This window comes from Enhydra lutris, unplaced genomic scaffold (assembly GCF_002288905.1).
Source record: "Enhydra lutris kenyoni isolate GAN:26980312 unplaced genomic scaffold, ASM228890v2 scaffoldscaffold68, whole genome shotgun sequence".
Taxonomy (NCBI): Eukaryota; Metazoa; Chordata; class Mammalia; order Carnivora; family Mustelidae; genus Enhydra; species Enhydra lutris.
Window position 1 is genome coordinate 14,702,640 of NW_019154152.1, and position 10,508 is coordinate 14,713,147.

Consider the following 10,508-nt stretch of genomic DNA (forward strand, 5'->3'; position numbering starts at 1 on the left):
GGGGGGGGTGTCACACACCGTCCTGCACGGAGCCAGAAAGTCAAAAGACTTACACCCCAGGTCATTCAGCACCTTAAAACTGTGACTGCCTTCTCTGGCTCTTAGATCCACCCACACTGGACCCTTAGAGGAGGGGAAGGCTGAGTGTTTGCCTGTCCAACCTTTCTCCCACTTCTTATTTTTTCCCTAAAGATGTATTTATTTGTTTGAGAGAGAGAGAGCGTGCCTGCACAGAGAGGCCGGGAGGGGCAGAGGGAGAGAGAGAAGCAGACGCCCTGCTGAGCAGGAAGCCCTATGGATGAGGGGCTCCATCCCAGGGCCCCAGGATCATGAACTGAGCGGAAGGCAGATGCTCAACTGACTGATCCACCCATGTGCCCCATCTCCCTCCCACTTCTGATGGTAAAAGCACCCATCCCTTGCCATCCCCCCCATTCCCGCTTTCTGAGTTTCTAGTGAACAGTCCTGGAGACCAGTAACCTACTAGAAGGCCTGACCTTTTGGAGAATTCCATCTTCCTAGCCACATTATATGACCCAAAGGGCCAAACTGAGCTGTTGTCCTCAATTTGCATAAATAGGTTCTGCGAGGGAGCACTTAGCTCCCCTTTGGAATGCAAACTCTAGAAGGTGTGATTCTCCAGAGCTTCCAGCAACCAGATTCCCTGCCTTGTGAGGAAGACCAGGAGAATGAGGAAGAGGAGAAACAGGCAGGGGGGTGGGGGAGGTCATTTGTGTCCCTGATCATACCCTTGTCCCTCCCAGGTGTGTGGGCCAGGGAATCTGTGTTCCTTAGGCTCCTTGGAAGTGCGTCTTTATCTAGGCTCTTGCAGTAGGAGCTGTCCTGACTCTTTCTTCTGCGGTGTGCTATGCTGTTGTGATAGAAGGTACAGGATTAATAGAAGTATAATAAAAGATTAATAGAAGTTCTTGTTCTCCAGGAACTAACAATCCGGGTAGGACAGAGGTAGGAGAGTACAGTTCTGGGTTCTATCCCTACTCTGCCTCAGACTTGCCCTGTGTTCCTTCCCCTCATTGGCCTTTAACTTCCCTACCTTCCACATGGGCAGGGGTCAGGGTGGGAGGTGGATATTGGATTCAGTGTTCTGCAAGATCCCCTCCAGATCTACACAAAACCAAAAGGATATTGAGATACCCATTCACCCTTTTAAAGTATACAGTTCAGTGTTTTTTGGTTTTTACAACCATCCCCACTATCTGATACAAGAACATTTCCATCACCCCAAAAAGAAATCCCACACTGATCACTCCCCATTCCACTCACCGCCCCAGCCCCTAGCAAGTGCTAATTTTCTTTTTGTTTCTATACATTTTCCTATTCCAGACATTTCAAGTTTATTTTCAAGTTCATCCATGTTTTGGCATCTATCAGTACTTCTTCATGTCTTCTTATAAGGGAATAGTATTTCATGGTATGGCCATACCCCATTTTGTTTATCTGTTCATCAGTTGATGGACATTTGGGTTGTTTCCACTTTTTGGCGATCATGAATAATGCTGCCAAGAATGGTCACGTACAAGCTTTGTATGAAATGTATGCTTTCAATTCTCTTGCATATCTACCTAGGAGTAAAATTGCTGGATTATGGGGTAGCTCTATATGACTTTTGGTGAACTGCCAGATTGTTTTCTACAGCAGCTGCACCTTTTTACATGTCTTCCAGCAGGGAATGAAGTTTCCAGTTTCTCCACATCCCTGCCAGCACTTACTGTTTTCTCACCTTTTTATTTTGGCCATCCTAATGGATATGAAGTGGTTTCTCATTGTAGTTGTGATTTGCATTTCCTCGGTAACTAATGATGTTGAGCAACTTTTCCTGGCTTTTTGGCCATTTGTAGATCTCTTTCGGAGAAATACATATTCAAATCTTTTGCTCATTTAAAAAATTGGGTTATCTTTAAAAAAAAATATTGTTGAATTGTAGGAATTCTTTATATACATTAGATGCTATAGGATGTATATATTTTTTTTATTTGACACAGAGAGAGAGAGATCACAAGTAGGCAGAAAGACAGGTGGGGGTGGGGGAGGGAACAGGCTCCCCACTGAGCAGAGAGCCCGATGTGGGGCTCAATCCCAGGACCCTGAGATCATGACCTGAGCCGAAGGCAGAGGCTTAACCCACTGAGCCACCTGGGCACCCCTAGGATGTTGTATCTTTACTGGACACATTACTTGCAAATATTTTCTCCCATTATGTAGGTTGTCTTTTCACTTTCCTGATAGTGTCTTTTCGAAGGATGAAGTTTTAAAATTATTATAAAGTCCAGTTTCCCTACCTTTCCCTTTGGTTGCTTGTGTTTTGGGTGTATATCTAAGAAATTATTGTCTTATCCAGGGCTGCAAAGATGTACACCTGTGTGTTTTTCTAAGGGTTTTCTAGCTTTAGCTTTCTCTAAGAGTTTAAGTTTAGTTTTCTAAGCGTTCAGTTTTTCTGAGTTTTCTAGCTTTAGCATTTTGAGTTAATCTTTGTCAGTGGTGAGAGGTAGGGGTCCAACTTTATGCTTTTGCATGTGGATATCCAGTTGTCCCAGCACGGTTTATTAAAAAGACCTTTTGTTCCCCCTTGAATTGTCTTGGTTGTCTTGTCAAAAATTAGTGGACCATAAATGTATGGTTTTATTTACATAATTACCTTTTAAGTGACATCCAAGAAGCAATTTATAGTAAGGTCTGCATAGTCACAACTATGTGAAAGGTCACGTGGAAGAGGGAGGAAAACAAGTGAGAAATGTGTAATCTGTGGGCCAGACCAAGCATCCAACTCTTGGTTTTGGCTCCAGTCATGATCTCAGTGTCCTGGGATCGGGCCCCACATTGAGCTCTGCACTTGGCGTGGAGTCTGCTTGAGATTCTCTCTGCCCCTCCTGCTCCAGCTCTTTCTCTCTTTCAAAAAACAAACAAACAAAAACCAATAACACAATATATTATCTTGAACACATTTTCCCTTTCCTTTCCTTTCTTCTCCTTTCCTTTCCTTTTTTCTTTTTATTTTTTTGAGTAGGCATCACACGCAGCATGGGGCCTGAACTCATGACCCTGAGATAAAGAGTTGTATGCTCTGAGGACTGATCCAGCCAGGCGCCCCCGAGCACATTCTCATTGGAAAAAATACCAGTATCTGGATATCCCTGAGCCTCAGCTCCTCTTCTGTCACATCTAAGCCCTAGAACTGGTATAAGGCTCAAAATGAGAAGGAGGAATCAGAAGGGGGTTCCAGATGGGGTCAGGGACACAAGTGATGGTTTGGAAGCTAGGAAGTGTTGGGGGTGATGTTGGGGGTGGGGAGCAGTGAGAAGTCTGTAGAGGGTTGGGATGTAGTGTTGAAAGACTGTCTCTCTTGTCCTTAGGTTGGTGGAAAACCAAGGCTCTGGTGCCTGAGTCATAGCACAGCTCAGAAGACACCTCCCATGTCCCCCTCGGGAGCCCCATGGCAGAGAGGCCCAGCTAGGCCATCCAACGAGGCCTCTCAGCCACTGGACACATGACCTGGACACTGTTGTCTCCACTCTCAGGCTGGGTGCAGTGGGGCTGTTCGAGAGAGAGCAAGGTGTTTGGGGTCCAGCGGGGGGTGGGGTGGGGGTGGGCGACTTCTGTTTCTTACTTTGTGGTTAAGTGAGCAAAACATGCAGACGCTCAGGGAGAAGAATGTGCAGAAGGAGAGTAAGAAGAAACTACCGTTTGTGGGGGCCTACGCCCCGGAGGCACGTGGTGACCTTCATCTCAGCTCCCAACAGCCCTGAGAAACCGGAGTTAGGTTCATCCCCATTCCCCAGAACCCCAAAAGAAGGATCCATCTGCCCAGGTCACGGGGTGACAGCGCTACATTTTAAGCCCTGTTCCATCTGCCCTAAAGCGCATCCTATTCCCTTGGGGCCCTAGCTACCCTGGAGGGAGGAAAAAAAGAGGGCAGGATAGAAAGAGGCCCAGCTTGGGGAGAGTCACACAGAGAGGAAAATAAAGAGAAGCAAAAAAATAAAAAACAAGAGTGGAAAGCTCTTGCCGCAGCCGAGGACTGGAGCGGGTCCTCGGGGAGCAGCGGAGGGCGGGGATGGCCGGAAACCGGCTCACTGAACCTGGAGCCAAGAACCAGGCTTTGGCCTGAGACCTGGTGGAAAAGCTCTCACCTCAAGATATTGGAGTGGGGGGAGCTGGCGTGGAGGGGGGCAGGGGGCGGGGTCTGCCGGGGAGGAGGGCAATGGGGCCGGATGGCCAGGGGGCTGCCAAGCAGGGCTCTTCACACATCATCCAGCTCCAGTAACTGTGGCTGCCCGGGGTTGGCAGGCCCTTGCTCCTGGGCGTGCAGAGCAGCAGGCTCGGAGGCCGGGAGGGAGGGAGCCATGACCAGGCCTTCCGGGAGCTCAGGTTGTTAGGGTTGTTCCTAGTACGGATGCATTAATGTGGCCTGCAAGGGCGGGGGGGTGCTGTAGCTTTTTATCTGAACTGGGACACTGAAGAGTGAGCAGGGACAAGCAGGCACAGATAGGCATGGCCCCCAGCCTCTAAGGCCCTGCATGGTCAGGCCTGGCCTGTTCCTCCCATGCTTTTCTCTCCAGTGCCCATGACAGTCACGGTCATGAAAGAAATTCTTCACTGTGTGTTTGACTGTTTAAAAGTCTATCTCCCTTGCTAAGGGCAGGGCTGAGTCTGACTTGCCCACTCTTGAATCCTGAACACCCAGCCAAAGGCCCCACTGCATCAGTGGATAAATCAGCTCCCGGGGACCCCCCCGTACAGTCACCCACTTGTGTGCCATCCTGTAATTTGGGGTTCTTTCCTATACAAGGAAAGGAAAGGAAGCTAGTCCTAAAGAGAGGAGCCTTCCGAGTACACGGTGTGCTTCTGATTTCTGCCGCGGGCTCCGAACTGTGCAGGGGAGAGCCTGTGGGCCCAACCCTTCCCTTCCCCAGCCTCTAGACTAGCTTGGGGCCTGAAGGCGGGGCTCTAGCTGGATTTACTGATGAGCCATCCCAGTGTGAATAGCATCGTGGTGGATCCCAAGAGGTCTAAGCCAAAAGGAACTCTAGAGATTGTAAGATAACATGCCAAGTGTAGGCCCTGGGGTATTGTAGGCACAGAAATTATCAGTGTTTTTTCTTTTGGAGGTCCTCTTGTCCAGCCAACCATCTTTCCTTTGTTGGCACTGTTATTTCTTAGATGTGCCATTCAGTGGATTGCAAAGTTGTGCAACCATCACCACTATCTAATTCTAGAACATTTTCATCAACCTGGGAAGAAACCCTGTCAGCCAGCTGCCGTCTCATCGCCAGCCAGCAGCCTGGAGCCCAGGCCTCCTGATACTCAGTGTGCCTGGTTGGGCAGCATGTCTGGGTTCTCTCTGGACACCCCCACCTGGGCATCATCTGGTGCCTAACATGAAAGAGCCATGTAGCAAAGGCCAAAAAGGTAGGACAAGACTGTACCATCTCTAGCTATGTCCTTAAAGACTCAGAGCCTGGCTGTCCCCACAATGGAGCTGAGGTTCTTTTGAGACACACCTGGACAAAACACCCTAGACTGGACGGCTTCAACAGCATACACTTATATTCCTCACAGCTCTGCGTGCTGTAGAGTCCAAGATCAAGGGGCTGACAGATTGGTTCTTGGTGAGGGCCCACTTCCCCACCTGCAGATGGCCACTGGCCTTTTGTGTGCTCACGTGACCTCTTCAGGTGCACGCGGGGTGGAGGGGGAGAGAGATGGAGAGAGTGAGCTCTGATCTCTCTTCCTCCTGTAAAGACACGGATCTCATTGTGGGGGCCCCACCTTCAATGACCTCATCTAATTACCTCCCAAGGGCCTACCTCACATACCATCATGCTGGGGGGTAGGGACTAAACATATGAATTTGGGGGGATGGGGAGGGGTGTGGACATGAACATCCAGTCTGTCTTATAAATGGCAAGATGAGGTCCAGAAAGGTTATCTGGGAACCAGAGGCACACCATTGCTGCCACCCCCTTGGTGTCTTGTCAGGGGAGGCTGGAGTGGGCTCAACGTGGGCATAAGGAAGCCGGGGCCGGACCTCCCAGGTTTGCCATTGTTCTTAGGGCCCCAGAAAGCAGAGCTAGTCTCTGAGCCCAGCCTCTACCCCTTCCTGCAGTAATTTAGCCGCTTTCACATTCCATGCCTTAGCCAAAGTGGAAAAAGAAAGAAAGGGAAAAAGGCAGTGCTCTTTTTTAAAATGGCCTTAGCTCTGTGAGCTCCAACATGGAAACGGCTATCCATGACGTCATGGGCCCCGAGGCCCTCTGGGCAACATTACTGACACTTCATAAGGTGGGCCGGGCCCAGGGTCCACACAGTTCTCTTGCCAGAGCTGCGTGAGCTCGCGGGCAGGCACAGGCTCCATCTACAAGCCTGGGCCAGACCCCCTGAGCCAGGGTGAAGCCAGGCACTGGGCAAGTAGGGGGTACCCCGGAGTAAGAGCCCAGTACAGCATCTCCTTCTACGGCACCCACAGGGTCTTTAAGATCCACCTCTCACAGGATCGATGGTACCCTTGAGACACACAGAGGACAAGCACTCTGGTTGGCATCTTTCCATGGGGGAATGGAGTGCAGAGCGGGGTGGTGCCCTGCACACGGTCCCAACAGCCAGCGAGTGATGGGGAGTTGGACCCCCGTCCTCTGATTTGAAATTCTATGACTCACTTGAAAGGAGAGGGCATGGTCTTTGCCCATAGGAAGCCGACACACTGATAAAGGCTATGGGGGGACTACTAGGTCAAGTTCAAGTCTCCATTTTACAGTGGAGGAAACTGAGGGGGCAGGGACAGGCCCAAGGTCACACAGTTGATCCGCAGACCTGGCAGGTTGGTAGTGGGCTCTAGACTTCTAGCTGGGAGTCTTTCCTCTTATATTTTAAACAGTTCCGTTTGGGCGGAAGCTGTGCTGTTCCAGAAGAGGCACCAGGCCTTTCCCTCCTCCGGTCTAAGGCTGACTTCCAGGATCTGCTGTCAAGTCTTATTCCTCAGGGAACAGCTGTTGGCAAAAGGAGGCAAGGTACTGATTATGGCTGGGGCTGGGGGAGTGTGGCTGAGGCCCCAGGGAGAGAAAAGGGATGGGAACAGGCAATAGAAGTTTCTTGGAAAAACAAACCAAAGGGATATTTATTTTGCTTTTGCTTGTCTGTGTTTTCTAAATTTTCTGCACTTGTATAATTCATTTTTCATACCTGAAAGTGATGAACTATTTGATTGAAAATGGTCTGGGATTCCAGGGCTTGCCTCAGTCCTGACTGGTTATGTGAACTTGAATGGGTCCCTATCTCTCTCTAGGCCTTTCTTAGAAATGCCAGTAATAACGTTGCCCCATGAGAAGTCAATGAATCAAAAAGGTTCTCTGGCTCAGGACATAGCTCTCTTGCCCGGTCATCAGAGATACTGACCCAACCAAAGAAAAGAACGCAGCAACCCAGGAATGAGGTGTCCAGAGAAAAGCCAAGGTTCAGAGAAGCCCACTTTGGCTGTGTGTATGTCCAACGCTGTCCAGAAGGGAAGAGTCAATGTCTGAGGGACATGCCCATACGAGTCCCCAAAGAGGGCCTCTCTGCTCAGAGTAGAAATGGGTCCTCAGGCTTCACCAAGGCCTGTGTGAAGAACCCTCTGCACTAGTCATCCTCCCCACTTTGGTCATCTTCTGCGCCCATCGGGCAACAGTTTCCCAGAGACTGGGCTGCCAGGAGGGGAGGAGACCAGGGAGGGGATGGAAAGCACTCCTGTCCGTAGAAAGGGAGATTGTTCTGTGTCAGTTGTAACAGTGATGGGAGGAAGCACTGATCTTGAGGGACATGCTCAGGGCCAGCCTGTTTGACCTCTCTGGGGGTCTTGAGAAAGCTCAATGTCAGGACTGGCCAAATGAGGGCCAGAAGCCAGGCTGGTCTATCACCCAGGACCCACCACCAGTGAAACGGTTAAATGATTTTAATATGTGTACAGTGTTTAGAATAGTGCTTGGCATAAAAGAAGTTGCTAATAAAAACCGCTAGGTGAAAGTTAACTATGGCCTATCTGGCCATCAGTGTGGAATAGGAAGTCGAAAGAGAAAAGGCTCTCTTGACCCCTGCCCTCCGCCCAGTTGGGGTCCATCTCCAGGAGGCTCACACCAGCTCTGCCCCCTATGGGCACTGAGAGGGCACCCAGCTGACTGTTTTGAAATGCAGTCTCACTTTCTGGTCTTCCCCTGCCAACTCCCCTCTGATATCTGGGCCCAAGGGAGGAATTGTGGGCTCCCCATCCCTGAATTATCTCTGTCCCCACCAGCCATCACTGACCTCCTGTCAGCACAAGAGCTAACCCTCTGTGGCCAGGAATTCTGGGTCAGGCTGCGACCCCCCCAGTGTCAGGCTGGAAGGTACCCAGTATTTGCCTCACCTGCTCTTCTGCTAAAGCACACATGGGGAAACTGAGGGCCAAAGAAGGAGAGGGACCCCCTTCTACTTCTTGTGTCCAGTTTGCATGGCCAGGGAGCTGGTGGCTGGGCTGGAGCTGGGCCCAGGACCCGGGGCTTTCTCCCAGCCTCCTCTGCTCTTCGGAGGTCCCCAGAGGCCGCTTAGGAGACTGTGCTCCCCCCTTCTTTTGTAGCCACACCTCACCTGGTCTTCGTTTGCTCCATCCTCTGTGGCTCTGTCTGGGATAATTCTCACCGAGCAGGGTCGGCCCCCCAGGGAGCAGGGCTAATGAGCTTCAGATGTCTGGGCCAAAATGCTTCCCGGCTGCTCAGATGCTGGTGCTGCTTGCGGAGGCCTGGCCGGCGGGGGTGGCGGCGGGCTATCTTCCCTCCTCAGCTCTTAACGTCCCCTTGGCTGCAGCAGGTGCCACTGTTTCTCCCCGGGGTCCCTGGCTGGGGTGGCTATTTAAAGATCTGGAAACGGACAGGGAGGCTGGAGGACAAAGGCATTTTTAGCATTTGGGAACTGTTTCTTCTTCTTTCCAACTTTTTCTGGGTCCCAAGCTGGTCTTCGCACTGAAGTAGCTCCAGGGAGGGGCCCAGCTCTGGGCCGCTCTGGGCCATCTTTTCCCCTGCTCACAGGAACCCTGCCAGGCTAGCACTGTCTCCATCCACTTGACGGATGAAGAAGGGGAGGTACAGAGAAGGGGAGGTACAGAGAGGCCAAGTGCCTTGTGCAAGGTCACACAGCCCCCGAATGGCCAAGCCGGGGTTTTAGCCCACCTCTGCCAGAGCGAGCCCACGCTCTTCCCTAGGGGCAAGCTGGCACGCTTCCAGAAGACCAACCAGAAAGTGTGTTGTGGCTTCAGAACTGCATGAATGGCGTGGGTCTGTGGGCTGCCCTGGGGTTTCAGATACGGAGGCCGCCTTTGCGCCTGACTCCCTCCACCATTTTTATTTATTTATTTATTTATTTGACAGAGAGAGAAGATGGAGAGGCAGTCAGAGAGAGAGAGAGAGGGAAGCAGGATCTCTGCCGAGTAGAGAACCCGATGCGGGACTCGATCCCAGGACCCTGAGATCAGGACCTGAACCGAAGGCAGCAGCTTAACCCACTGAGCCACCCAGGCGCCCCTCCCTCCACCATCTTAATGAGACAGCAGATTTCACATTTTCAAAATGGGGGTCATCATCTTAAATTCAAGTAAGGTAATACGAGTTGCCGTCATAACATTTGCAGCCATGCCCTGGGAGCCAGACCCTCTGCTGGAGACTTTCTGTGGGCTACCTATTAAGAGCTGAGATTCCAGAGCTCTCCCACTTCCTAGCTGTGTGACCTTAGGCAAGTAACTTTACCTCTCTGTGCCTCCATTTCCTCATCTGTGAAATGAGGATCATATTAGCTCCTGTCTCACAGAGTGCTGAAATTAGGTTAGTTAATTTCTGTAAAGGGCTTAGAAGGCTGGTGGGCATAGGGTACACACCAAGCATATGTGTTCATGGGTAGTGGGCTCCATCTTGTGAGACTGGCCTTAGAATTTTCCCTGAAGTGCAGACGTGGAAACTGAGGTTGCAGCACAGCGATTCTCAAACTTAGCGTGCATCAGAATCACCTGGAGAGTTCATGAAAAGATTAAACTCTGGGAAATGCTGGTAGAGTTTCTGGTTCTGAAAGTCTGGGTTGGGCCTGAGAATGGGCATTTCTGGCCTGTTCCCCCATGGGGCTGGTGCTGCTGGTGCAGGGTCCACATGGTGAAAGCCTGGAGCTGAGCTCTAGTGGAACTGAGCAGGGTCCCCATCAGGCCAGGGCCAGCGCAGACTGGCAACCCGGCACCCCCACCAATGATTTGACATGCGAGTGACTCAGTGAGTCCAGAGAGCGGAAAGGGGGTTGGACCAGGATCCCTGTGGTTCTAGTCCTGAATTCGCTCCCGACTCCCCATGGGACTTAACCAAGTCCTCTTTATCCTGCAGCCTTGGTTTTCTCCTCAGGCCCACAGGGGTCTCGGTAATCCTTATTCACAGGGCTCTGTGAGGAAGAAAAAGGGCCTGATGTCACTCCGGCACCTGACACCGGCAACAAGAATGGTGAGAGTG